Below are 24,793 nucleotides of genomic sequence, written 5' to 3' on the forward strand. Positions count from 1 at the left end.
TGAAAGAGCAGCCTCTGGGCTGAGCAGGTCACAGTGCAATGAGCCACGTGGACACGGCTCCATGGAGAGCTCTTCTGCCTGTCTGGCTTTTGCTTGACTTGCTCTCATGTTATGCAGGTCAGTTCTAAAGCTTTCTCCTACTACATGTGCTATTTTTTTTTTTTTTTTTTTTGTAATAAGATGCAAAGGAAAAAGACGTACTTGGGAAGAAAAAGGTAGCGAAAAAATCCCTACTAAATCAACACTGGTTTAAAATCAAGGATGAGAAACAAATTACTGACACAGAATCATATAACAGGATTCGTCACAATCTCTTCCTAAGTGAACACCTGCACAAACTCCTTGCTTAAAGCAAAATCAATTGAGTTGTGCTTATCTCTCAACATAATTATCAATTAATGAGTTCTATGTATTTATAAGCTTCATTATTAGTATGATATTCTTCATTGTATTAACTTCTTTCCTAATAATTAAATGTTTGTTTATGTCCCCAAGGCTATTAAAAAGATATCCACAAAAGTAATTATGAGGACATTCACAGTCCCTTTTACCTCAGAAAAGATAAGAAATTGTCATGAAAGTGTCCCTAAGTTCACCGTTTCATTGCTCACAGATTTTCAATTAAAAAAAGAAAATGATTACAGCTAAATGAGAATTCCAGTTCCAGAAGTTTTAAGATTTTTAGAAATGTAAAACGGGAGAGAATAAGGTTCCTAAGGTGACATGAAATACTGAAAGAGAGAAGAGCAGATACTTTTTTAAGCCAGCTGTCATGATGACAGGAAGCTAAAATCTATGGTAAAACGTTGTAATGGGACAGCTCTCCGGGTTGTGAACAATAAATGAGTCTTACAGGGAGCTCCTCTAAGCAAGGTCTATATAATTTCCTGATGCAGATGGATAGCATTAATGATGTACTAGAAAGCCTGCCTCTCAAAATTTCAAGATGTCCCATTTCAGCTTTGTGATATAAAATGGGACTCTTAATTTTTTTGGTTTTGGCGTAACGTTATCTGGCAGGCATAGCATTTGCTTACTGTCAGCCCCTTAATAGTTTTCAAGACGCTGCTGGAAGGGAGGATGCAGGAAGGGAGACTGCCCAAAGGTACCGTCATGTCTGGGCTGGGCTTTTTCTCTTCCCTTTGTGTGTGTTTAATACATTCCTGGCTCTTCGTTCGCTGCAGCAGAAAGATTAGTTGCCATTAGCCAATATTAGTGGTTTTGCCACCGATCTGCTGCGCAGAGCTGCAGAGCATGGGAGGAGGAGGTGTCTGCTCCCAGTGCTTGCTGTTCTTAAAAGAACCTGGGAGAGGTCACTTGCTTACTCCTCTCCCTGGCCAGGCCTTCTGCTATTTAGCTACAGCAAAGACAATACAGTAGCTGACAGGTCGAAGATATCATTTGGGAATGGGATTTGGACTTGCTTCTCTACAAAGACTGATGAATATGGGGATTGAAGGAGGAAACTAATACATTTTCAACAACTCTTCCAGTTCTAAATCACTTCTCTGAAACCTGGAAATAGTAATGTGTTATTCTGGCACTGGAAGACTCCTTTTATTACAAATTGAGTGGAAGGTGGACAAACAGCTCTGGAAGTATAACGACTTAACTGATCCTTGCTGTCTTACAAATCCCAAGGGATCTGTGGTACCAGAAGTAGATTCTGCTGGCTTCCATTAGAAGAAAAATCCTTTTTGTCTTAGAAAATACCTATGCAGCATGTTAGCAAGAGGACTGCTCACAAGATGCAGTGACAAGTGAGTGGTTCCAGTCAGTTCTACCTACATGCTGGTCATTTGGGGACATATTTTGTTCTCAGTCTTATCAGTTAAACCGTATCCTATCTTCTTGAAATTAGCACTGAAATGGACCCCCAACAATACGTACTGGTTTTTGAAATATATCACTTTCAGTTTTGTTCCCCAAATCAATTTAGTCAACATATATTTTCATTATACATTCTTATATTCTGGTGTCTTTTCCATAATCAACTTACTTCAGACTTGTGCTACAGTATATAATGTGTTGTATGAAATACAACTTCATATCAGAATTGGGAAATAGATACAAATTTTAACAATCTAACTATCAGAATGTTCCATCAAAAATAACCATACAAATGACAGCATGAAAATTACATGAGCCTATATATAAATGAAGAGAAATAATCATAGTAAGAGAGGTAAGGGAAGATCTTAATTAGTACAAGCTTTCCAGCTTAAAGAGAATGCTGTTGTCATCGACTGTTGACCTTTTAGTCCCTGTGACATGGTGAGATGTCACAAGGTCAGAAGATCAAATGCTTTAAATAACTGGTCTTCTCTGTGTTCATGGATACTTAGAAAATAAAAATCAGGGTTTATATTCAAGAATATCTCTATTTATGCAAGTATTACTAAAATAAGAAGACGAGAAGTCACATAGGACAAAAAAAGCCATTACCAGAACTGATTAAATTTCTTAATGTAAGTCAATTAGTGAACCAGTTATCTAGAGATTAGATAAAGAACCAAACTGAAATGCTTTGATTATAATCACATGGCCTGACTCAAGCATCCACACATGGCAGCCATACACAAGAGAGGTAGACCCATTCTCCCTGTTTATATCCTGTGTACCTGAAGGTCAAACTTACAACATGGAAAAATCCTGTAAGATCTCCTTCACCTTATTACTTCTTCCTATCAAATATTCTTATCAAAATACCTCTCTGAATGATTATTCTTTGACCATTTCTGCTTTCATCCACTTAGAAATAACCCCATAAATAACATACAAAACATCCTCCCCCTCAAAAAAAAAAAAAAAACAAACAAAAAAACCCCAACAAATGCATGTTTTCCCTAAGCAAATACATTCCCTGACTAAAAGCAGAGCAACTCCATCTGCTCCATCTATGTGTAGCTACACCATTCAGATAAAGTGCACGTGAGAAACCTGTCAACACTCAGGAAGAATGGGAGGCATATGGTATTGTCACAGAATTTCACTAAATTTCATAACTAGGCATACACAACCGAGCCTAATGCTGATAATAAAGACAACATTATACTTTTACTGGGTAGCCTTTTTCAGCATAGAAGCACCCACAACAGGAAGCACAGCTGAACAACAGGAAATAAATTAGGATCAGTAAGTTTTGAAGATGCCATCTCTCATCTGAAATATCAGATGGCCCCCAGAACCAGAACATCAGACTTTGGCAATGCTGTATGCACTTCCCATTAAGCTGCTTCTGCAGCCAGCAGCACCAAGCTATGTAAACCAGAGTCTATTCTTCTATTTCAGCAATTCTATGTTAACAAATGTGTCCTTATAAACTCAGGAGGGAAGATGGACAGCTACTCAAGGTCAACCAATCCAGGAAGGCAGCAGGGCAAGGACAGTGGAAGAAAACAGTTGAAGTGATATATACTGGTGATAAGGTAACTAAACAAAAAGGTGAAATAAAGCAGTAAGGATTTCCACACAGATTTACCTTGTTTCTCTTGGATTTAAAATACCTTTTAAAGAAGATTATCACGAGGTTAGCACATTCTTTAAAGCTTCATTTCTTGTGAAGGAAAGGCCTATGAAGGGTCAAATGGTTGTTTACTTGGCAGTCCTTAAGCCAAGTACTTTTTCACACTTAATGGTGTAGAAAAAAATATAGCTTGTCCCACATACAAAACACTTTATCTGTTTGAAAGGGAGTGAGGAGGAGGGAAATGCTATCGCTTCACCTTTTATCACCCTGGGGAGCATGAACAAAACATGTAATCAATGAATCGTTTGCCCTGCTGTTGTCTATTCTACTTTACACATACAAGGTTTTTACTGAAAATATATGAGGGAAACAAAGGAGTTGGATGCAACAGAAACCACTGCTTGGGACATGACAACAGAAATGCCTGATTCTTGAGCACATGATGTAAAATTCTTTACTGGATGAATGTTTCCATAAACCCTGGTCTGCTCTGCATTTTTCTTATGAACCTTTATGATGATTAATATTTCAACTGATATAAACTTCTTGTTCTCAAGTAAACCTTATGAAAATTAGGCTTACAATATCAGGTATTCTGATTTTCATTAGTTCTCAGTGCCTAAAGCTTCACTTACTTGCAAAAATATTTACAGAGCATTGTACTTTTCCAGTATCATCACAATATGGTTTAATGATGAACATCCTTCATTCTGTAATTCTTTTGATCAGAGATATTTTAAAATAGAGTAACAGTCATATTAAACTACACTAACCTCCATTTCAGCAAGAAGGAAACCATGCTGTACATCACCAGCCTTCAAGGACAAATCTTCAAGGCTTCTATCTGTCCTGCTTTGAGCTCTCAGCTTATCATTCATAATGAACTTTTCTGCCAAGAGGCACAACTGTCAACAGGTGACAAATCATTGAATCAAGTGCCAATTTTTCACTTTTGTTGCTCCATTTTCCTTTCTGGCATCCTCTTATAGGATATGTATTTGCTATGGATATGAACACATTATGCATTACCAGCCTTTCATTTCTCTGGATTCACTCTCTGAATTACACAATGAACTTTAGATTTTTGCTACTGCTTAACTGCATTTTAACCAGAGACCCAGGTAGTTTCTTTCAGATCAGACGAAAACATGAGCATATCTTGTGCAGGCAGACAATTAGCTAAATCAAGAGCTCAAAAAACTTGCATATATTGAAGGGCACAGGGTTGCTTTTGTCAGAAGATAGAATCTTGGAGAAGGCTATGAGGTGGTGAAGGAAAAGGTTAATGTTGGCATTTCTTACCAAAAGGCCACTGAGGCTGGCTTCCAGGATGATCACAGATAGTATTCCAGAAGGAGAAAACTCATGCTGTTTCTTTAAACTTTTTTCTTTTTTTTTTTTTTTTTTAAACAATCTTACCAGGACTTCAACACCATTGCCTAGCATAAAGGTGCAATTCTGGAGAATTAAATTGCTTTGACTGTCTGGGAAGCCTTGCGCCTACTGCTGCAACTGAGGGAAAGAAGACCTATACAGGATGGCTGATGATAGTTGCTCAAGATCAGTAAGGCAGCCGAAAATAATTTAAAAGGCAATGGCACTCAGATCATATATCCAGCAAGTTGTTGACACAAAAAGATGGCTGCATATTTGCTTGGCTATGACAGCACTTGGTTGCTAATGCTTCTGTTTAGTTTTTCTTGACCATACAAAGTGTGGTCACTTTGTGGATACTTGCTTACACTCCAGTATTCATCAAACATGTTCCGTGGACAATGAGAGTAGTTAGGGGTTTTTTACTATGAATTTTGTGTACCTGTTTCTTGCTTTCCACTCAATTTTTCCCTTAGTTCCTTCGGACCCTTGTAACACAGCACTCTCTGGTCCCTTTGAATTCCTGTATCTCAGTGTGCCCCATATTGTATTGAGAAGTTCCCCACAAGTATTGAACTGTACAAATGCTAAGTGGTCTCTACCCAGCCATGAACATCTATGAAATTTCATACCCTCTAAATCTCTGCTTTCTATTGAAGTGGAAATCAGCCAACAGGTTCAGCATGTATTTGGAACATAAAAGGCGTAGCAGACAGATGGACAAAGAAAGACAGACAGCATATTCACACACAACTCATCTTAGAAACCAAGTTAAAAATATGTCTCCTAGAGCTAGAATGAAATTTCTGTTTGGTAGCAAATGAAAATGCTGTAATAATTCAGTCAATTTTTCTAATCACTTCATCCCACTTGCTTTATTTTTCCTTAATAATTTGCATGTTTAACTAGTACAGACAGAAAGTCTTCCAAATTCTTTATTCTCAGATACCTGCTTTCTCACCACATGCATTTACTTTTGCTGTTACAGTGACCTGTAGACTGGCTACACTTAGAAGGATTGTTAAAGACCACATTTTACCTAACTATTCCATAGGTATGAGAGAGTTCAGGGGAGTAACCATAGCTCAAGAGGATGCTCTTCCGTTTCACCCAAGTGAGGCAGTGGCTGGGACACAGCTGTTCTTTCCAGCACTTCAGAAATTCAAGGGCAGCCTCAGATGTCTGTCCAAAACCAATGGAGATGGCATGGTAGTGCCGCATAGACCGACAGTTGCACATTTAGCAATTCAGTCGATCATTCCTCTGCCTGTATGCAGCTAAGGTTTGGGAAAACAGTAAGCAGATATCTAAAATGCACATATTTTCCCCAGAAAAGAAGAAAGGTACACAAGTACTTTTTGAGTATGTACCCTATTATGCCTTCCCTTTCCACTAAATCTTCATTATCAAAACACAGCAACCTACCTGCTGTGTCCATTTCTCTCGCGACTTCTGCAACTTCCCGGTCAAACTACCAATATAACTTGAGAAACCAAAACAAAAGGCAGCTGACATCATCATAATATGAATAAAGACTACACCCAAAACTACTTGTCTGCATGGACAGTAGCACTTGTACAGACTATGCTAGACTATCATGGACAAACAAGCAAGAAGTGCTAGTTGTGCTTAATTTTTATGTCTTGACACCAACACTGTTTTGAAGTGGGACTGGGTTTTGTTGTGAAGATAAATAAATCAAGATATGTAGGTAAGCAATGCTATAGCATCCTTCAGATGTACCGGGCCATTATGCTTGCTGAGAAGACAAACAAGCAGACTGTTTTGGTGGAATGAAATACTACATTTTCCACACTGAAGGACTTGCTGCTACCTTACAATGTAGAGTGAGAGAGGGATGGAGGAGAGAATTAGAAGAGAATTCCACATAAAATTTACTAACATATTCCCAGTGCATTTGCAGCCATTAAAGCAATCCTTCCTCCACAGGTGCCCATGAGATTACTCTAATGCTTCCACTGGGATTGTCAATTGTGAATCTCTGCAGCTTCACAGGACTATTATGCTTCAACTGTTTGCCTTGTCGTCTGTTATACACATAAATGTAACTCATTACAGCTAAAGAGGTCACATTGAAGCAGCCAAAGGAGCGAAATATTGCAGAATACTCGTCAGATAAAATTAGCTGTTACTCCATGCTATGCAAGGGTTCATAATTTACAATTAGTTGTTCAGAATCATGAATCTCTGAAGATCATCTACACCTAGGAAATACCAGCTGTCCAGCCACGGCCCTTTTCACCTCAGCACTGAAATAGGAAAGGAGAGTAAGGACTTTCTCAAAGCCAGCTAACATCTGTGAGGGCCGTGGTGGCTAGCCTGAATGACAGTACTGGCACAAATACTCCATGGGACCTCAGTTGTTTCTCCATGTCCCCTGAATCATGTCAGCCTTCATTACTAAATGACACCAAACTGTGATCTTTTTGCCTAAGTAAACAACACGGTGTTTGTAACAGTATCTCTGTAATAATTCTGGATCCAAAGGTTTCTGGCACAGCGCCTAATGCTATGGTAAACAGAGAAAACCATACTGTGAGTGCCTGTGCAAGGGAGGGGCTGGCTTACACACTCATTTCTTGCTGTCCTGGTTTTGGCTGTCATAGTTAATTTTGTTCTTATAGCTGCTGCAGTGCCATGTTTTGGATTTAGTATGAGAACAATTTTGATAACACGCTGATGGCTTAGTTGTTGCTAAGTGGGGCTTATTCTAAATCCAGGACTTTTCAGGTTCCCAGGCTCGGCCAGCGAGCAGGGGCACAAGAAGCTGGGAGGGAGCAGAGCCAGGACAGCCGACCCAAACTGGCCAAGGGGATGTTCCATAGCATAGAACATCATGCTCAGTGTATAAACTGGTCCAGGGTGGGGTGTGTGTGTGTGAGGTGGGGGTTGGGGGCTGGCCGGGGGCCACCAATCGCTGCTCGGGGACTGGCTGGTCACCAGGCAGTGGTTTGTGAGTGATTGTGATGTGCTTCACATGTTTTTTTTTTCCCTTGGGTTTTATTCCTCTCTCTCCCTCTCCTCTTCATTACAATTATTATTGTTATTGTTACTCTTCTTACCTCACAGGTTTTACCTTTTCCCCCACAAGTATGTACTGCAATGGCCACACTAAACATACCTAGGTACTCTCCACAACGATTGTCTTCTGCTATCTCATCTCGCCTTTTTTCCCTATTGAACAGATGGCCTTGAGCATTGCAGGGGGGCAGGGGCGTGAGCAAGCGCCTGTGTGGTACTCGGTTGCTGGCTGGGGTTACACCATGACACTTGCCTGTTTCTGTTACACCTGCAGAGTCTTCCATACAGATAAACACTATTGCTCAAACAAATATATACCAAATTATTTCAAAAGCTTTGGAAACATCTTTTCAAAATTATTATTTCAAAACAGACTTCCCCATTGATCAGATAAGGTATTAAAAGACATATTCTTACTCACAAGTAAGCCCTTCAAAATGGGGTAATGTACAAACTGAGATTTAAGGGAGATATTCCTCTAGCCAGTAAAAAATTATATTCAGGACTAATAAAGCAAAGGAAATTACTCATTTCTCCCAAGTTCAACTCAAAACCTGCATTTTCCAGTCAAGACAAAGAGTGCACATGAATCACAAATGAATTATTTCTGTACACAGAAGTCAGAGTTTTCTCTGCATGCTGTTGCTGGACGGAAAGCATATTTTTTGAAAGAAAAAAAAAAGATGTAAGAAAAAAATGAATGTATAAAGCAAGCAGGACTTATTTATTGAAAGATCATAATCGGTCATAGTATGTAGTATTCATTTAGAAACTGCCTTGGCCTTGCTAAGTTATATATAAGGCTAACAAAGGTAAGTATGTGAAAAATACAGGTGATTTTTATACTTACAGGCTGAGAAAAAAAACCCTTTTTCACACTGCAGAAAGCCAAACGCACCATCAATATGGACAGAGCAGTTACAAAGGATATTAGGTATTATCACATATAAAAGACCAATCCAGACTTTACAAAAACAGGTGAATAAATGGGTTTCTTCCCTTAGCCTGACAGAGTCAGAGCCGGTCACCTTTTAGGGTACGTTGTAAAACTTTATGAAGACATTTTTTCCCCATCTCTCTCTCTCATATACATGAAAACACACACTTATGCACACACACAGAAAGATGAGCCTGCTTGAGTAGCAGTCAGGAGATGTTATCTGGGGACATAACTAGTGACCTATCTATGATCAGTTGTAGACATTAACCTAAAGTAATTGACAGGCATATGGTTTAAAACAAATATCTTTTTAATAGTCACAGAATACTGTTTAATAGATCAGAATCACATTGTAATACTGATGTAAATATATTACATCGTGATTGCTGATATAATACTGATGTAAATAATACTTTAGACAGGAATTTATTTTTCTGAGTTCCAGACTGAGTTGTGGTCATACAGAGTATTTTTTGTTTGTTTGTCTTGTTTTTTAATTATCAGTCTTGTCCAAGAAGTGACATAAGAAACACACCTTAAAATAAATTAAATATATTAGTGCTTACTTGGTGGGAGTAGCTGGTCACCAGATATAAAGGCTTTCCCGTTTTAGTCACTGGTGGGATTTAAGTTCATTCAAAAGTGAAACAAACCACTGCCACCCACCAGATCTTCAGTGCTCTATGTGAAGCAAGGTAGTGCTTCCATTCTGTTCATGATAGCCAGACACTGATGCTCAAGGGAAAACAAACAAACAAACAATAGCTGATGAAGATATCGTTATAGCCAGTTTTAAGAGAAACTAGAGAAAATCATGACACTGCGCATCAGATTTGTACCATGTTTCTGCCTTTCCCTCTACTTCCTCAGCTCCACAGACGCAGAAGCTGCACACGGGTGCATCTTAATTCACATGTGTACAGGTAGGGGTTTTGCTGAGTTTAAAAGAGAGAGAGAAGAAGAGTGCTTCAAAGGACTTAAATGTAAAGGTGGCACACTGATCATTTATTGGTAAAACTTAGTATTTTCAGAAAAGTCATCAGACCTGGGGAGAGGATGTTGCTGATATTCTGCTTTAAAAAAGGAGGGTTTCCATCAGTGATCCAGTCAGGGCCGGGGTGGTGAGGGTACAGCAGACACCACACACAGGTTTGTTTTTCAGGGTAAGTGGGGAGGTGGAGGCAGAATAGAAAGACCTCCTCACTGTAGTACCAAGTGCAAGAAGGACTTTCTCTGCTTTGCCCCCATACCATCATCCCTTCAAAGAGTATGTAACTCAGACCTCCAGGCAGAGTTTTGACACTCTTAGCAGCGCAAGATCTAGCAGGAGGTGCTGGGTGCTGAGGGCCCTTTGGGATAGACTGGATCCCATCCCCGTGGCATACAGCATGAGAAATGCAGCACAGACCTGGCTGGTTCAAAACTATTCGTACTTGCAGTCCCTGAGAAAAATAAAAGGTGCTGCTACAGATCAGCAAAAGCTTCTAGAATCTAATCAATCTTTTCTTAGCTCCACTTATGTATTTTATAAATATTGCAAAGTCAGTCTTGGTTTGTGCAAATAGCCCAAGAGTTTCTCATAGATTATTTTCATTGCATTGTCTTTTAAGAGTGTTTGTTTTTAAGGAATTGATATCATCTCCGGAAGAAAACATTAAGGAACCTACAATGCAGTTAAACATTACTTCTCACCCACAACACAAAGCACACGGATCATAAGTTGTTTGATTTCACAAACCTCTAAATAAGAGTCTTCTATGCACTCATTTAAAACAAAAAGATGACAATCACTAATCCACCCAGTAGCACCCTATATTGAGTAAGAGATCTGCATCATTTGGTTGCTTATGCTCCGTCTGATATTATTCAATTTCTGCTGCTACTCAGAAATTCAAACACCTGGAAAGCTTTGTGCACAAAATGTTTGGCATCAATCATTTTCTCCTCATACCCCACATTTCAGAGAATACTTCCATGACAGAATTAATGTTCCCCTCAGACCCCCAAACTGCACCATATAGTACAATTCCTACCTGTCCAAACTCTGAAATATCTTGACTTCAAATTCTGCTTTTCAATATGGAGGAATTGCCTGAAGAAGTAAGGAATGGGGTTCTAAAAATTCTTTTCCATTTGGAGAAAATGAAATACACATTTCAAGATATAAAAAGCATATTTTTAGTCTGTTCAAATGTATTTCAATTATATTAAAATGCTTAGCATACTTCTTTGTTATGTATACCCCAATGTAATTTTATAATATATTATTTATGTAAAAGAGATTAAATTATTCTGCTGGATGTCTGAAATGTTTAAGAGCAGAATAAAATTTATCATTGCATCCAATCACATATCTTTTATTTTTTATGGCACCTGTCAGGGACAGGAATGGTTTTGAAGCAGTTGTTTTGGAAAAGTATCTTCCAAAATTTTTAAGAGATTCAGCTGTGATTCCATTTCATAGTAACAGAGGGTTGATGTGAAATATTTTTGAAGTTTCTCAACAGGAAGAGAGAAGTGCTGCTGCATTTGTTTGGACATGCCAGTAAAGTGTTACACCAAGGAAGGAGAATTCTGACTGAGCAGTCTTGAACAACTTATTAAACTATTTCCTGCAGAATCAAAGGTAGTGTTTATAATTTTAAAGCCAAGCAACTCAACTTTTGATAACATACAAGCTTATATCAATTAAGGTTGATTAAATTCGTACAGACACATGGATCAAGGGTATTGAAATGTACAGTTAATCATTAGTATTTTTAGATTTCAGTGCTTTGCTTGCAAAGATCAGGACTGATAATTGAACAAAAATTAGGACACCAATAAAGACATTTTATCTCTTGTTTTTTCAGTGGCAAATATCAGCTCAACTTTTATGCCTTTTTATCAGCATGTAGACTCTAGCCTCAGCTAGCAGGTGCTTTACAGTTCACTCTTTTGTAAATTTACAAATGTAATTTTGCAGAAGTAATTTATGTTAAATTTATTGATTCTAACATTAGCATTTTTCAGAGTCTCCAGACAATGTGGAAAATGTAAAAAAAAAAAAAAAAAAAAAGAGAGAGAATATATTAGAACTCTGGAGCTCTAAATGTAATTGCAGAACAAAAATATTTCAAGAGCTCCAGAAACTTTTGTTGCTGGTAGGGGACTAAATTATGCTTCTGGCTATGCTGCTGTAAACTTAAGGAAACACTAGATTAGATATAGTTTAGGAAGGTGTCTGTGCCTGTGACAGTAAAGCTTAGCACCCCAACATGGAAAGAGATTAAATAATATTCTTTTTGCTTTTTTAAAAAAATTTATCTTGAGTTCTCCAGTCTCTCATACAGGAAAAATATACTCACAAAATGTAGATGGAAACATTTCATAGATGGCCACTACTGTGAAAAGTAATTTTACCTTGATATTAAGAATTTCATTTTGACATTTTATTTTCCAATAAACTATTTTACGGATCATCATGAAATTATCCAATTTACGGACATGTCTTTGACAATTCTATCTTACTTTGCTAAATGGCATCAAATGTTTTAAAATGCAGAAATCTTGTAATCAAAGACTTTCCACACAAGTAGTCAAATTTAACTATGATACTAACTTCTGATTACTGAAATGGATCTCTACCTTGGCCTTAGAAAGTATATTGGCTTCTTATAATACCTTTCTTTCTATTACAAAAGATGTCTTTTAAAAGTGAGTCCAATGTCCTGAACCAAGTATACGAATATTTTAAGGCTCTGGAGAGCCACAGCTGATCTGTGAGCAAACTTATCAGGAGGTGTAATTCAGATAGGGACCATGGTTTGGTTCCCATCTAACACACTTCCCAAGGCAGTCAGCCCTGAGGGGGTGAAAAACAGGAATAAGCTCTTCTGGATGAAGCTGCAGAGCAACTAACAGCAGAAGTATGGTCTCAGTGCAGTAATCTCTTTCCCACACCTCCTTCCCTCCCTAGGGAAAAAACTCTCTTAGATCAAAGGTGAATGGACGACAGGAAAAATAACAATTAATTGCATCTTAACCATTTTATTTTGATTCTCTCCTTTTGTGACACCATTTCTAGTGACTGTCTATCAAAATATATCTTGCATTTCTCACTGGAAAATAAATTCACATTTTTTGGTGACTTCAAAAGGTACTAGTGGTACCATATTTTAATGAGCATTTCCTAGGTTCTTAACAGCTCCACAGAAGTTTTGGGGGAGTAATTTTTTTTCATATGAACAGTTCTGTTGCTCACAGCACTGTATCCATTTGTGCAAACACATCACTGTATCTTATCAAGCAAACAGAACCAGGTAATTGTAAGTCTGATATACTTTGGAGATACCTGATAACTTTCTAAATAGAAAATTGAATTTATTTCATCACTGCTAAATAAGAGAATGACCCTTTTACTCTCCTTTTAGCAAGAGGCAGGTACGCCTGTGAGATAGGCTGCCCATTAGGCAAGGCAGGAGGAAGGCTGGAGGCTGGGATTCTTCCTCCCTTCTATCTGCCATGTGATCTTGAGCAAGTCCCTTCATACCTCTGAGCCTCTCTCTCAAGTAAAAAAAAATGTTCAACCCACCATTTCAGAGAAACCTGCCCCTTGAAATCAACCAGACTAAGGAGCCAGCACATCTGCATGTGGCTGTCCCACCAGGTCTAGCAAGTGCAATGCTACGACATAGTGCAGAATAAGCAAGAGCCACATGATCTCTCTAAAGGTGGAGGGTGAAGGCTGTCTCTGCCCTCACCACCTGAGAAAGAATGCTGCAGTGGTGTAACGCTGCTTTTGCAGGATTTGCTGTAGAGGCAGTTGTTTGAGGTTAAGCTTTCAGAGGACTAGGTGTATGGGCTGCAAGTGCATCCCTCCCTCCTGTTGGGGGTTTGGCTGTGGGGGCTCAGGGCCAGCCCAGAGCCAGTGCAGCCTCAGGGAGCCACTGGCCCCTATAGCACCATGACACACTTTTTATGTACTTGTATAGTATGCAAATATGGTCAAAACTTTCATACTGAAAATAATATTTCTATAGGACCATCATGTTTAAGGTAGTTGCAGAGGAACTCAGAAAATTCAAAGGGTATTAGGCGCTCTCAGACTGGTCAGTGTTGAGCTATCAGTTCACAACACTTTCAAATAATTTATTACCAGCAGGCAATATTACAAAAGACAACAAAATTAATAAATTACTGATTGCATTATTTCACATCATTTTCACTCATAAATCCGTCTGCTTTCACCTGAATTTTTTAGTCATCTAAATTCTTTCTTATTCTTTCTAAAAATAGTTTCATTAAAGCACTGGTTGTCCATTCACTTCTGCACTGCCACTTCTCCCTTGTGTGTCTGAATGATCAGTGACCTCCTGAATGCAGCCATCAGCTTGGCAGCTGAAGCACTGAGAGAAACATGCCCTGTAGTAAACAATGCTATTTTTTTCTAACAGATCATGAGTAGTGCCTATCAGGTAGCCGTGAAGTTTCTTCGTAACTTTGCCTATAACGAGCCTGCTCCATGTCTCTAGTATTTGAATGCCACGTATCCACAACTGCATCACATTTTGCATAGGAAATTCCCACGCTAGCAGACTCTGCAGGGTTCTGATCTGGATCACACATGCAATATCAACCTACTCACAATTATTTTGGCTATAAGCATCTGGTGTCCCTCACGTGCAAATGAGGAGACTTCTGCCCCTCTAAGAAAACAGCTGTGTCTCACGAACGAACAGTACAACCTGACCAGCTTGTGAAACTGAAGTGAGAAGATTTACTAGGCACCCGTTTTGCATGGTGGTATAAAGCCACAGGTTGATACCAACATTTTTTTTTTAAAAAAAATAGTATTAGTAAAATTTCCAAACTGCCACCTGGTTGCAAAAATTAGAGCACACTGTGTACAGAAGGGTGTCATCAAGCAAGTGATAATACACTATGCAAGAATCATTAAAACAAAAGGTATAGATATCTACCAGTTGCACCCCACAGCAACAGCTGTTTCATACCTATCACCCTCTCAGTGTAAAGATGATGAAAGAGACAGCCAAAAAAGCACATATCCAGCAAAAAGTGTTAGTGTGTACACACTAATAAACAAGCCGAAATAGCAGTGATTCTAAACTAAAGAATAGAATTTGGCAGTTTCTGACATTGCAGCTTACAGACTTGCTCTGGGCAAATCACAGAACGCTTGCAGAGTATGACTTTACAGGACATCTGAAATCCAGTGCTAAGTCTTATTTCAAAGTCTTCTGGTTGCTTGGGTTATGTGTAACACTTCCACAGCCTCCTCCTACTTTAGTACAAAGGAACCAGCACAAGAGCTCAAGCAAGGGAACACACCCACTTTTGCTTGTCCAGTATTAAAAACCAGAATACTAGTCACAAGAAAAAAGCTGGGCTTACTAAGCCGCTCATTACAATTATAACAAGAAAATTTAGGAAGAACATAGTTTAAATCAAGGACAATGAATTGTCTCTGTGGACATCAATATGGAACTTTGCACCCATAAGGGCCATACTGAAGAAAGCACAAAATTTATTCTAGGAGAAACTAAGACAAGCAGGATAGTAGAGCACATATGTACTAAAGCATGTAGGAGCAGGTCAGCAAGAAACCATTCTACTTGGCTAGCATTACACGGGAACATTTTCTTGGAGAAAACAAAGTTGTAGTGACAGCATATTTTGTGTGTAAGGAATTCTGTAATCTTTTCAGTGCGTGAATAGTAGTTATTTCAATTTACTGGGAACCCAAGCACTGAAACAGACATCAGATTACTGACTACATTAATTAGATAGTAGAAACTGCACTTCTTGTCCTTGATAAGCTATTTAGCACTATAACAGAATAGGAAGTAGGAAAGAAATTGGAGGAAGTTCCCCTGGCAGAATGGACCAAACTGGAGGAACACATCCCTAGTCCTAAACAATGAACGTTATGGGCTCATTCTGCAGGGCATGTTTGAAACTGGCTCCATTTATTTTGAGAGGTTCATCATAGACACTTCCCTGCAAGTGGAAGGAGGGCATAAAACTTCAGGAGCTTTTAAAAAATCAGAAACAAATTCAAGAAAAATCAAAGTGATCTTTCTTTCCCCCATTAAAAAAAAAAAAAAAAGACATAACTAAAAGACACCAGCAATGGGATAAAGGATTAGATAGTCAGAAATGCCTTCCACATTATTTTTCCTTCTTCTCCCACAAAACCTTGCTAGATCTCTTTTTCCTCATTCCTCTCCTCTAGCATAAAAGCTGTGATTTTGTGATCATCTGTCCCTACATTCGGCGGAGGAGTTGAGCAAAAAGAAAGTGAGAAAGCCTGACTTCAGCATATATACAAAGCCACCGAGTTGTTTAAGTAGAGGTTCTGCTTGTGGAATTAGGGAGCAGAAACTTAACTGAGACACCAAAGGAAATCAAACATTTTGTAGATTTAGATTCCAACCAAAGCAAAATAAAATCCCCCCCAAAAGGAAGAAATAAACTTGAAATGGGAGATTAGACAATAAAAAACTAAAATAAACAGGTCAAAAATACAACACTAGAAGACAAAAACTGGTTATCTTCAGAAACATTCAAGGTTTCCCCAGTGTCTTCTGGTTTGCCAGTCCATGGAAGACACCATTCTTGCAGGTGACTCAGAGACAGTCTGTCATTGTTGTTAAGCAGGAACATCATCCCACCCCCCCTACAGCATGTAAAATAGCTCTATTCAAGATGTAAGAGTCACCTTGGCCATTAGGAAAATGTTCTTTAATAAGAGAGTGTCAGTCAGTGGTCAAGCCTGTCAGAGTTCAAGGAGCATCTGAAAGGTGTTCTTAGTCATATGGTTCAGTTTTAGGTAGTCCTACAGGGAGCAGTGAGTTGGACTTGATCCTTATGGGTCCCTTCCATTCTAGGATATTCTAGGATTCTATGATTCTTGCAGGGCAGGGCCACATAGCAGTTGAATATTCAAGGAATATTCAGAGGACACTCCAAGCACCCAGCAAATACAATGCTACACCCATTACACTGATTTTCTTCTTCACATTCCTAAAGAAACAATCAGACAAAGTATGAAGAATCATGTTTCTGACTAAATGCATCCAGGATGCCTCCTCCAAATAAGGTTAAAATAAAATTAGACCTGAAGTTTCTATAGAGAGGATTCCTGTTCCTTCAGAAGAGTCACTATAAAGATTCAGTTCCCAGGTCTACTTAGCCAGAAACCAGGCAGTGCCACGTCCTTCATAAGACTACTGCTTTCCAGTGCACATCCTTGAGGGAACCCAAGGCACCTGCTCTGCTCTCCTGACAAAGGACCCTGTTTGTCTCAGCTCTGTGAAATGCTTAGGAAATTTGGTGCTGACAGCAGTTGGAGGGTCTGCCCCACAGAGGAGTCTTCCTTTGTCCAGATTTCCAAGACTTGTCATATTTCAATGGGAAAAAGGAGCCAGGGAGAATCCTTGTCTTCTCTAATCCTCTGGCTCACAAGAGAAGACTTGCTATGCACCATCCCTCTAACCTCCGGATATACTGTAGCAGCAGCTTGACTGGCTCTTTCACATCCTGGCTGAGCATTACTAAGAAACTGGTCAGTTGCGCTGTTATTTCTGTTGAAGCTGTCACATTTTGCAAAAGAAGACAAATATTAACTGTCTATAAAGAAAAGCCTGAGGTCAACTCTGCAGCTGGTGAATTGTATGTGTGTTTATGTATGGTCAGGTTTTTTCCCCACAAAATGATCAACTCCATCAATGGGTGAGGAACTATTTGCTACTAATGTTTACCTCAAAACCATCCCTACCTTAAAGCCAGATTCATGCAAACTGCTTATGCAGGTATCAGCAACATCCAGAACAGACAACTCAAATTACAAGTGTTACATTATTATTAAATCCAAAAGGTCTCCCTCACACCAAAAGGTCTCACACACAAATTCAGCTAATTTGCTTATATTATGTATTTTCTCAATATACATCTCAGAACACATTCGGTCACCTTCCTTACTCTGTGGTTGCATTCACCAGGAAGAGCCCGTTCCCAAGGGGAACACCCGAACTTTTATAACTCAGCTCCTTCTGGGAGTAATGTAGATAGAATTAATTTATCCTTCATTCTTTCTCTGCAAAATCATCTTGCTTCCCAACCTATATCTACATGAGTCTAAAAGATACAGGCCTAAAACAACTTTAACTAAAGTGCTGTGGAATTATAACCATCAAGTTGCTATTTTCTATACATAATTTGATAATTAACAATTCCTTATCTGAATTACAAGTAAAACTCCTTTGTCATCCACCTTAAGACTCTGGTGGGCCAGTTTGACACACAAAGATTATAATTCTGGTTTGTCACCTTGCTCCTGCTTCTTGCTTCCTCACTCATCCCATCCCATCCCATCCCTGCCTCCATCCTGCTAACTCTTGTTTCTGGTTCTGACACTCGTAAGATCTTCTGCTGATTTGTTTCAAATCAATAACTGGCAGATAACTATTCCACACACACAAAAAAAAAGAAAAGTCACTGAATTTGTTTTTCTGTCACAGCAGAAAATCAAATTTCTTCAGGGAATTGTCCAAATATTTCAACAGAATGAATGTGCACAGCTCTTTCCTCATTCAAGACTGAAACTTGACATGAGGCAATAAATCACTTCTGAGGGACAGAGTTGGAATAGCTGATCCTCATATATGTAGGGAAGTTTATTTTATTTTATTTTTCTAGAGATGTCATTAAAGCCATCAAAAGCAACTCTGGAACTCTTTTGTGAAAAAAGCAGCCCAGTCTGCAAGCAGTCTTCAGAGCCCTTCACAGCCTGGAGAACTCAAAACTTCTGACATCTTGTGCTGGACAGTCACCTTAGGGAATCTACTACACAGTTTCCAGCCAATAAGACATATATTATTTTCTTCATATTGAATTCCTTTAAAACAAGAAGAGCCATGTAAATCTTCCTTATGGGAGGACTTCAAAGTTGATTAAGCCAGATGGCTTCAAAGAATCTTTCTGCAAACTTATTTCTTTGTTAAGAAAGGGAGAAGGAAAAAATCCTACATTAATTCTCCAAACCTATTAAAGAAACAAAGCTAACCTACTTGAATGGCAATGGTACTGTCTTAAAATCTCTTAAATACCCAATGACAATGATACTATCCCAGAATATCTTCAATTAAGTAGTTTCATTTCCTGAATCTAGCTGTTATCATCCTTCACAAATTTTACTTGAGCTTTAAGAAAAGGCACTTTTTTCCCCTTTTGTAATTAGCTATTATTATAAATTAAAACCTATGTTGGGTCAGAGGTTAAAAATATTACGGTTATGAACTGATTCTGAAGTGGGAAACCAGATTATTATTTTTAGCCAACTACGGGCTTTTTATGATTTTCGGCAAGTTAATTAAAGAGCAAACAATAACCCTTCAGCTTTTTCTTTTCACCCTCTGGTTTATTAATACATGTTAAGCTTTTGAGGACAGAATCTCTCTCTTACTAATTCTCCATTTAAAGCTCGATAGAGTGGATATTCCATCCACTGCCCTGTACACAATACCTCATATTACCTCAATACCAATACAACACAATACAGCAATAGAAAAAAATCTCCTAAAAAAGTTGCCTGGCAGGAGAAAAGTAAAAAAGGAGGATCCTTTAAAAGTACACCTTTTAGTTAGTTCATTTATCACCAATCCATATTGAAGTAGACTATTTTAAGTAGAAAACTACAGTAAATACACAGGTTGGTGGCTCAATTACTGTTTGCAACAATTTAATATATAATCTGTGAACAGCCCTTCCTTTTTAAAGGCACAGAAGGATATCAACCACAGGGTTTTGATTTCAGATGCAAGGTAGGCAAGGGAGCTACATTCTGGTCAATGGATCCAGCCAGGACAATTTAACATGCAAAAGCACTGTTCTTGGCTGGAACAAAGTGCAGATGGGCCTGGAAGTGGGAGATGTTTACTTGGAAATAGTATGTAAGGGGTATGCAAAATGATGTGATGTGTCTGTTAGAGTAATGAACTGTGACTCTGAAAAGTATAAACAGTGCTGGAAGGCACCTACTTAGAGATCAGTCTGACTCAGTGACGCACTCTTTGGCTATAAAAGGGCTACACAGAAAAGAAAAAAAAACTTTATTCAGAAGCACAATACTTTTTCTCCCCACTCACAGCTACGCGTATAATTTACCCACCATCCTTTGATTTAGGTGGAAGACTGTCCCTTTTTTGTTTGTGTCAACATGGGACTTTGCAGACATTATGCTGCTGTTTAAGAACTTCACGCTGTTGAGAAGTGAAACAACAATGAATTTAGTCGGGAAGTGGAGGAGCAATATCTAACATGACAAAGAAACTATATAAATAATAAATAAAAAATTAGAACCTATTATGAAACACTGTGTTAGGAGCATGTGCATGAGCGCATAGGATATGGATCAGAAACAGAAACCAACCTAAATTCTCTCTTACCATGTCCTCTTACTATCAGCTACAATAGAACCATGCAGAAAATTTTGACATTACTCTGTTTCAAACATTACTGAAAAAAATATTTGCAAAGAACGAGTCCCAACTTCCAATTATTCAATAGACCATTTAACAACTGGCATTTGCAAGGAAATCCTACAAAATTCCTAATTGTACCTTCAGTTCTTGAGTTGAGGTCAAATTAATCTCTCTTGTCTTGCAGACAGTCCTTTAAAACAAAAAATAAAAGAAAAAGTACAGCAACATTTACTTGCTAGACTGAGCTGAACTTACTACAGTCCTAACAGCTTCACCATAACAGGAAAAAAAAAACCTATTTGCTAGAAGGCTTGAAAAAAAAAAATATATTCACCAGCTACATGATGCTGACATTGAATCCTCACCTTGCTTGCTTTACAGTTAAACAATAGAAGATTCTTCTAAGTGCAATTTATCAAAAAACTGAATAGCAAAATTTTGACTTAAAAAGAACAGCAGGCAAGGTTTGTATTAAATGGACATGTCTGGTGCAGTTCAGTTCATTAGAAGTAAGATTCTTATCAGTAACTCCATCTGTCATTTAGAACCTTGGGAAAAAAAAGTAATATAGCCATAGCAGAAATTATATTTTGGTCTTTAGGAAATTTAAAAGAAATTGAAGACAATAAGCAGAAAATCAAAATATTATTTCTAATAATACTCTGTCTGTTACTCAGAACAATATGCTCATACACAATTCTCATAAGAGAAATCCTGACCTCAGCTGTGGCCTCTTCCCTTCCCCTCCATTTGAGAACAGTGGGACACAACAGAAACTATTACTGAAGAAGCATCATTTCAAAAGGCCAGGGAGGACTCACGAAGGAGCTGACCACTGCTGCATTCCTCTTGTCTGCAGGTATGAGAGAACCACTCCTCGACGGGGCTGAGACCATCTTTGTAAATTATGGGCTTCTCTCAAGCATAGTTAGCAGCAGTGACTCTTCTCAGTGGGGTCATTATTCTTTTAGAATTGAAACAAAATATACCTGCTGTTCCCATTGCATCAGGGAGACAACAGTCCCAACTTGCTGTCACTTTTCATTCTTGTTGGCTGCTTCTGTTTGAAAATGTCTTCTCCACACCCTCTTGACAGACCAGTATGGCTTCAGCTCCAATGAACAGTGGAGTAAATAAAATGAGACACTTGTCTAACATGTGCAAGCATTTAGCCGTCTTCAGAATGGTAAAGACAAGACAAAATAGTTTCTCAAAAAACCAGCCTATTCACCAGTACTACAACAAGGACAAAACCTCCAAAATGACCATAACAAAAAAACACTGCAGGAAATAAATATCTGCCAGATCATTTTGAATTTCTACTAAGCAAAGAGATTTTGATGAAATAGTATTTGTTTTGATTATTTCCCAAATCTGGCAGTAAAAATGTTCCTAAATAACAAAGAAAAAAAAATCCCCAAACCCTAGAAGAGATTCACAACTGAAATGCTCCTTGAATCTATTCTATTATTTCTAGTCTAAGACAAAAATATTTCCCTTTTAGAACCATTACATGTATTAAATCCATCTATAATTTTATTCACAGGCGTAATAAGGAAAAATAACCCAATCACCTTAATCAAAGGCAGGTTATTTCTACAGTCTAAAGCTAATCTGAAAGCAGACAGATGGCTCTGAGAAACGTTGCTTTTATCATAACAGACAGATGTTTCTGGATTGTTTTTTTGTAATTGTCAGATAACCTTGTGTGTCTTGTTCACCAGTATGTGAGCTCTCTCTTGGCTTCTAGCTTTAACTGTTGCCATTTATGCCTTGAAAAAAACCAAAGCTGACAGCTTGAAGATGGCAATGTCTTTGCACTGTGTAAGCTTCACTGCAGCTGTGGGAAGGAAAAGCAACTACAAGAAAGGGACGGTGTAGCTGTCTGAAGTCAAGGAGGCAGCTCTAGAGCTGAAGGAACTGGCTGGTTTCAGGTAAAACAAAGCAACTCTGGCATTGTCCCAGTTCTTAAGTCGGCACACATTAACTGGAAATATATCCCTAAATAAGCTCTGAACTTTTCCTTTTTTAACTGCTTGCAAGAGAGCCAGAAATGTTACTGCTATAGTAGTACCAGTCCCAACTGGAGATTTTAAGTACAAATAGAAGATAAAATTACAAAGTTTATAAAAAAAGTTAGATGCAGCAGACCCTCAGGAAAACAGACAGATACATAAGTGTGTCTTACAAAAACGTATGAAAACTGGCAGCACATATTCAGTTGCCACAGATGTATAAGCGTGGCAAAAAAATAATAGTAGGAGAAAAAAGCATAGTTCATTGGCTCAAGGACTGAAATGTAACAATTTACTCCCAAAGATCATGCAGGCTGTGAAAATTATACTGATGAGAAAAAATTGGAAAGCGAAATTGAGGTGATGTGTTATTTATAAAAATGTTAGGAGGTTCCATGAACTATTAAATCAATGAAAAGACTACAGACTTATTCTTTAGAGGAAGGTTTTGAAAGAGTTCACTTAAGTCTAGCCGCATATGAGTTTCTGAAACGTTCAATACTACTATGTATTATTCATCATAATGTGCTTTTAAATACACCTCCTGTAGCAGTCCCTATTCTCTGTGTATATTCACCATAATACTGTAAATTTATTTAACTTACTGTACATAATGTATATTTAGCAGCTATTTTCCACAAAGCTGTGAATTTTGAAATTACAGTTGGTGTTAAAAAATCACCATTTAATCACCAGGAAAACTAGTGTATCTGAGAAATTTCAGTTATTTCACTGTGCAATGAAATCATACTGCCATTATGGATGCTGGCAAATATTAAACCTAATATGTGTATCTTAGATTGACCCAGCCAGATACATTCATGGTAAAACTCTGACTTACACAGAAATCTGTATGTTTTTACAGAAGCATAAAATCAACACAGTTTTCCCCTGCTGAGAAAACAAGTACTCTCAGGTCTTTTCCAGTATTTGAGGGAGGTCTCTGACAACATAAACTGACACAAATTCCATCTAGAGTTTTATTCTGAATTACGCCAGCTGAGATTCCAGCCTGCTGACAATTATCAGAGACTTCATTTACGATGATGCTTCTATTTCTACCTCATGACAGCTCCAAATTAAAGAGCATTTCGAACCATTGTTCCCCCCCAGTATAGCCATTTCTTCTTTATTTAAAACACGAAATCATAGATGTTTAATGAAAACGGCAAAAAAGGTTTAAGCTGAGGTTTGCCTTATTAAAGTACACACACACATATACATTTCTATGTATTATTTCCTTCACATATATCTTGTTAAGACCTTTAAGGCTTTACATCCAACTTCATATCAGAATTACCTCTGCACTCCCAATACCTATGTACATTTACAATGGTAGCATAAATTGCACAAAGATGCAACTTGAGACCACCATTTTCCTCTCACCTAGTGTCCATTTTAAGTTTTAAACACAGTTAGATGAAAATGGCTGTTATCTCTCAAGGGTCTTTGAAAGTATGAACAAAAATTAGTCAGATTTATAATGAGAAGTACTCAGCCACTGATGTGATGATTTTGCATGGGCAAAAGCAGAAGGAACATTGAAGGAACTCTTAGCAGCGTTCATGCTTTGCACATGGTGTACATGGGAGGATGTACAAAGAAAGGTGTCAGTGGGATCCTTCACAGTCTAGTGCTATTCAATATTCTCAGCAGTGGCATAGATGACAGAGTAGAAAGTAAGTTTATTAAACTTACAAATGACATCAAGCTGGGAATGTTTCCTGATGTGCCTGTCAGCAACACAATACAATAATGATATTTGAGTGCCAGCATATTCTTGTTTGGTAACTGCTATGTCCTGCTGACAAACCCACAATCTCAATTGTCACCCCATGCCGTGAAGGAGTCTCATTTTGTGTTTCCAAGTAGCCATCAAAAGCCGCTCTGGATTTTTTCCTTTTTGTGAACTCTCTTCCTTAATACACATATGAACATTTCAAAAACCACCTGCCCTACCGACTATGAACCACTCTTTAACCAACAAAACCACACCACTTGACCATATCACACACTGCAACTTGCATGTCAGGGATAACTCTTTACATGTTTTCAGTTTGACCACCTTTTCGTCTTTAATACAGGGTCGTGTATTGTTTTGAATCTCTTGGATTATCCTGAAACAAATGCTAGTAGCATAAGACAGAGAAGTAGTTCTGATTGCAGAACAGGTTTTGAAGTCTGTGTCATAATTAAGTGCTGCTGGTACTAGCATACTGCCCTCTGGATTATATTCTTTTCATCCACTCAGTCCCATGGAGATATTTATACTAAAGTCTGTAGATATTTGATCAGTTTTGATCCACTTGGTGAAATGGCCAGGTAAATAACTATATTTACAAGCAAGAAAATTATATACAAAAAACTTAAAGTTTGTTTGTATGCATGGATGCATTTTTCCCAGTATTCCTTAGAATCAGATGCTACCAGAAATACCAGACTATCACTCAGCAATAAGGTAATAGCAATT

Source organism: Falco peregrinus, chromosome 4 (genome assembly GCF_023634155.1).
Source record: "Falco peregrinus isolate bFalPer1 chromosome 4, bFalPer1.pri, whole genome shotgun sequence".
NCBI classification, from domain to species: Eukaryota; Metazoa; Chordata; class Aves; order Falconiformes; family Falconidae; genus Falco; species Falco peregrinus.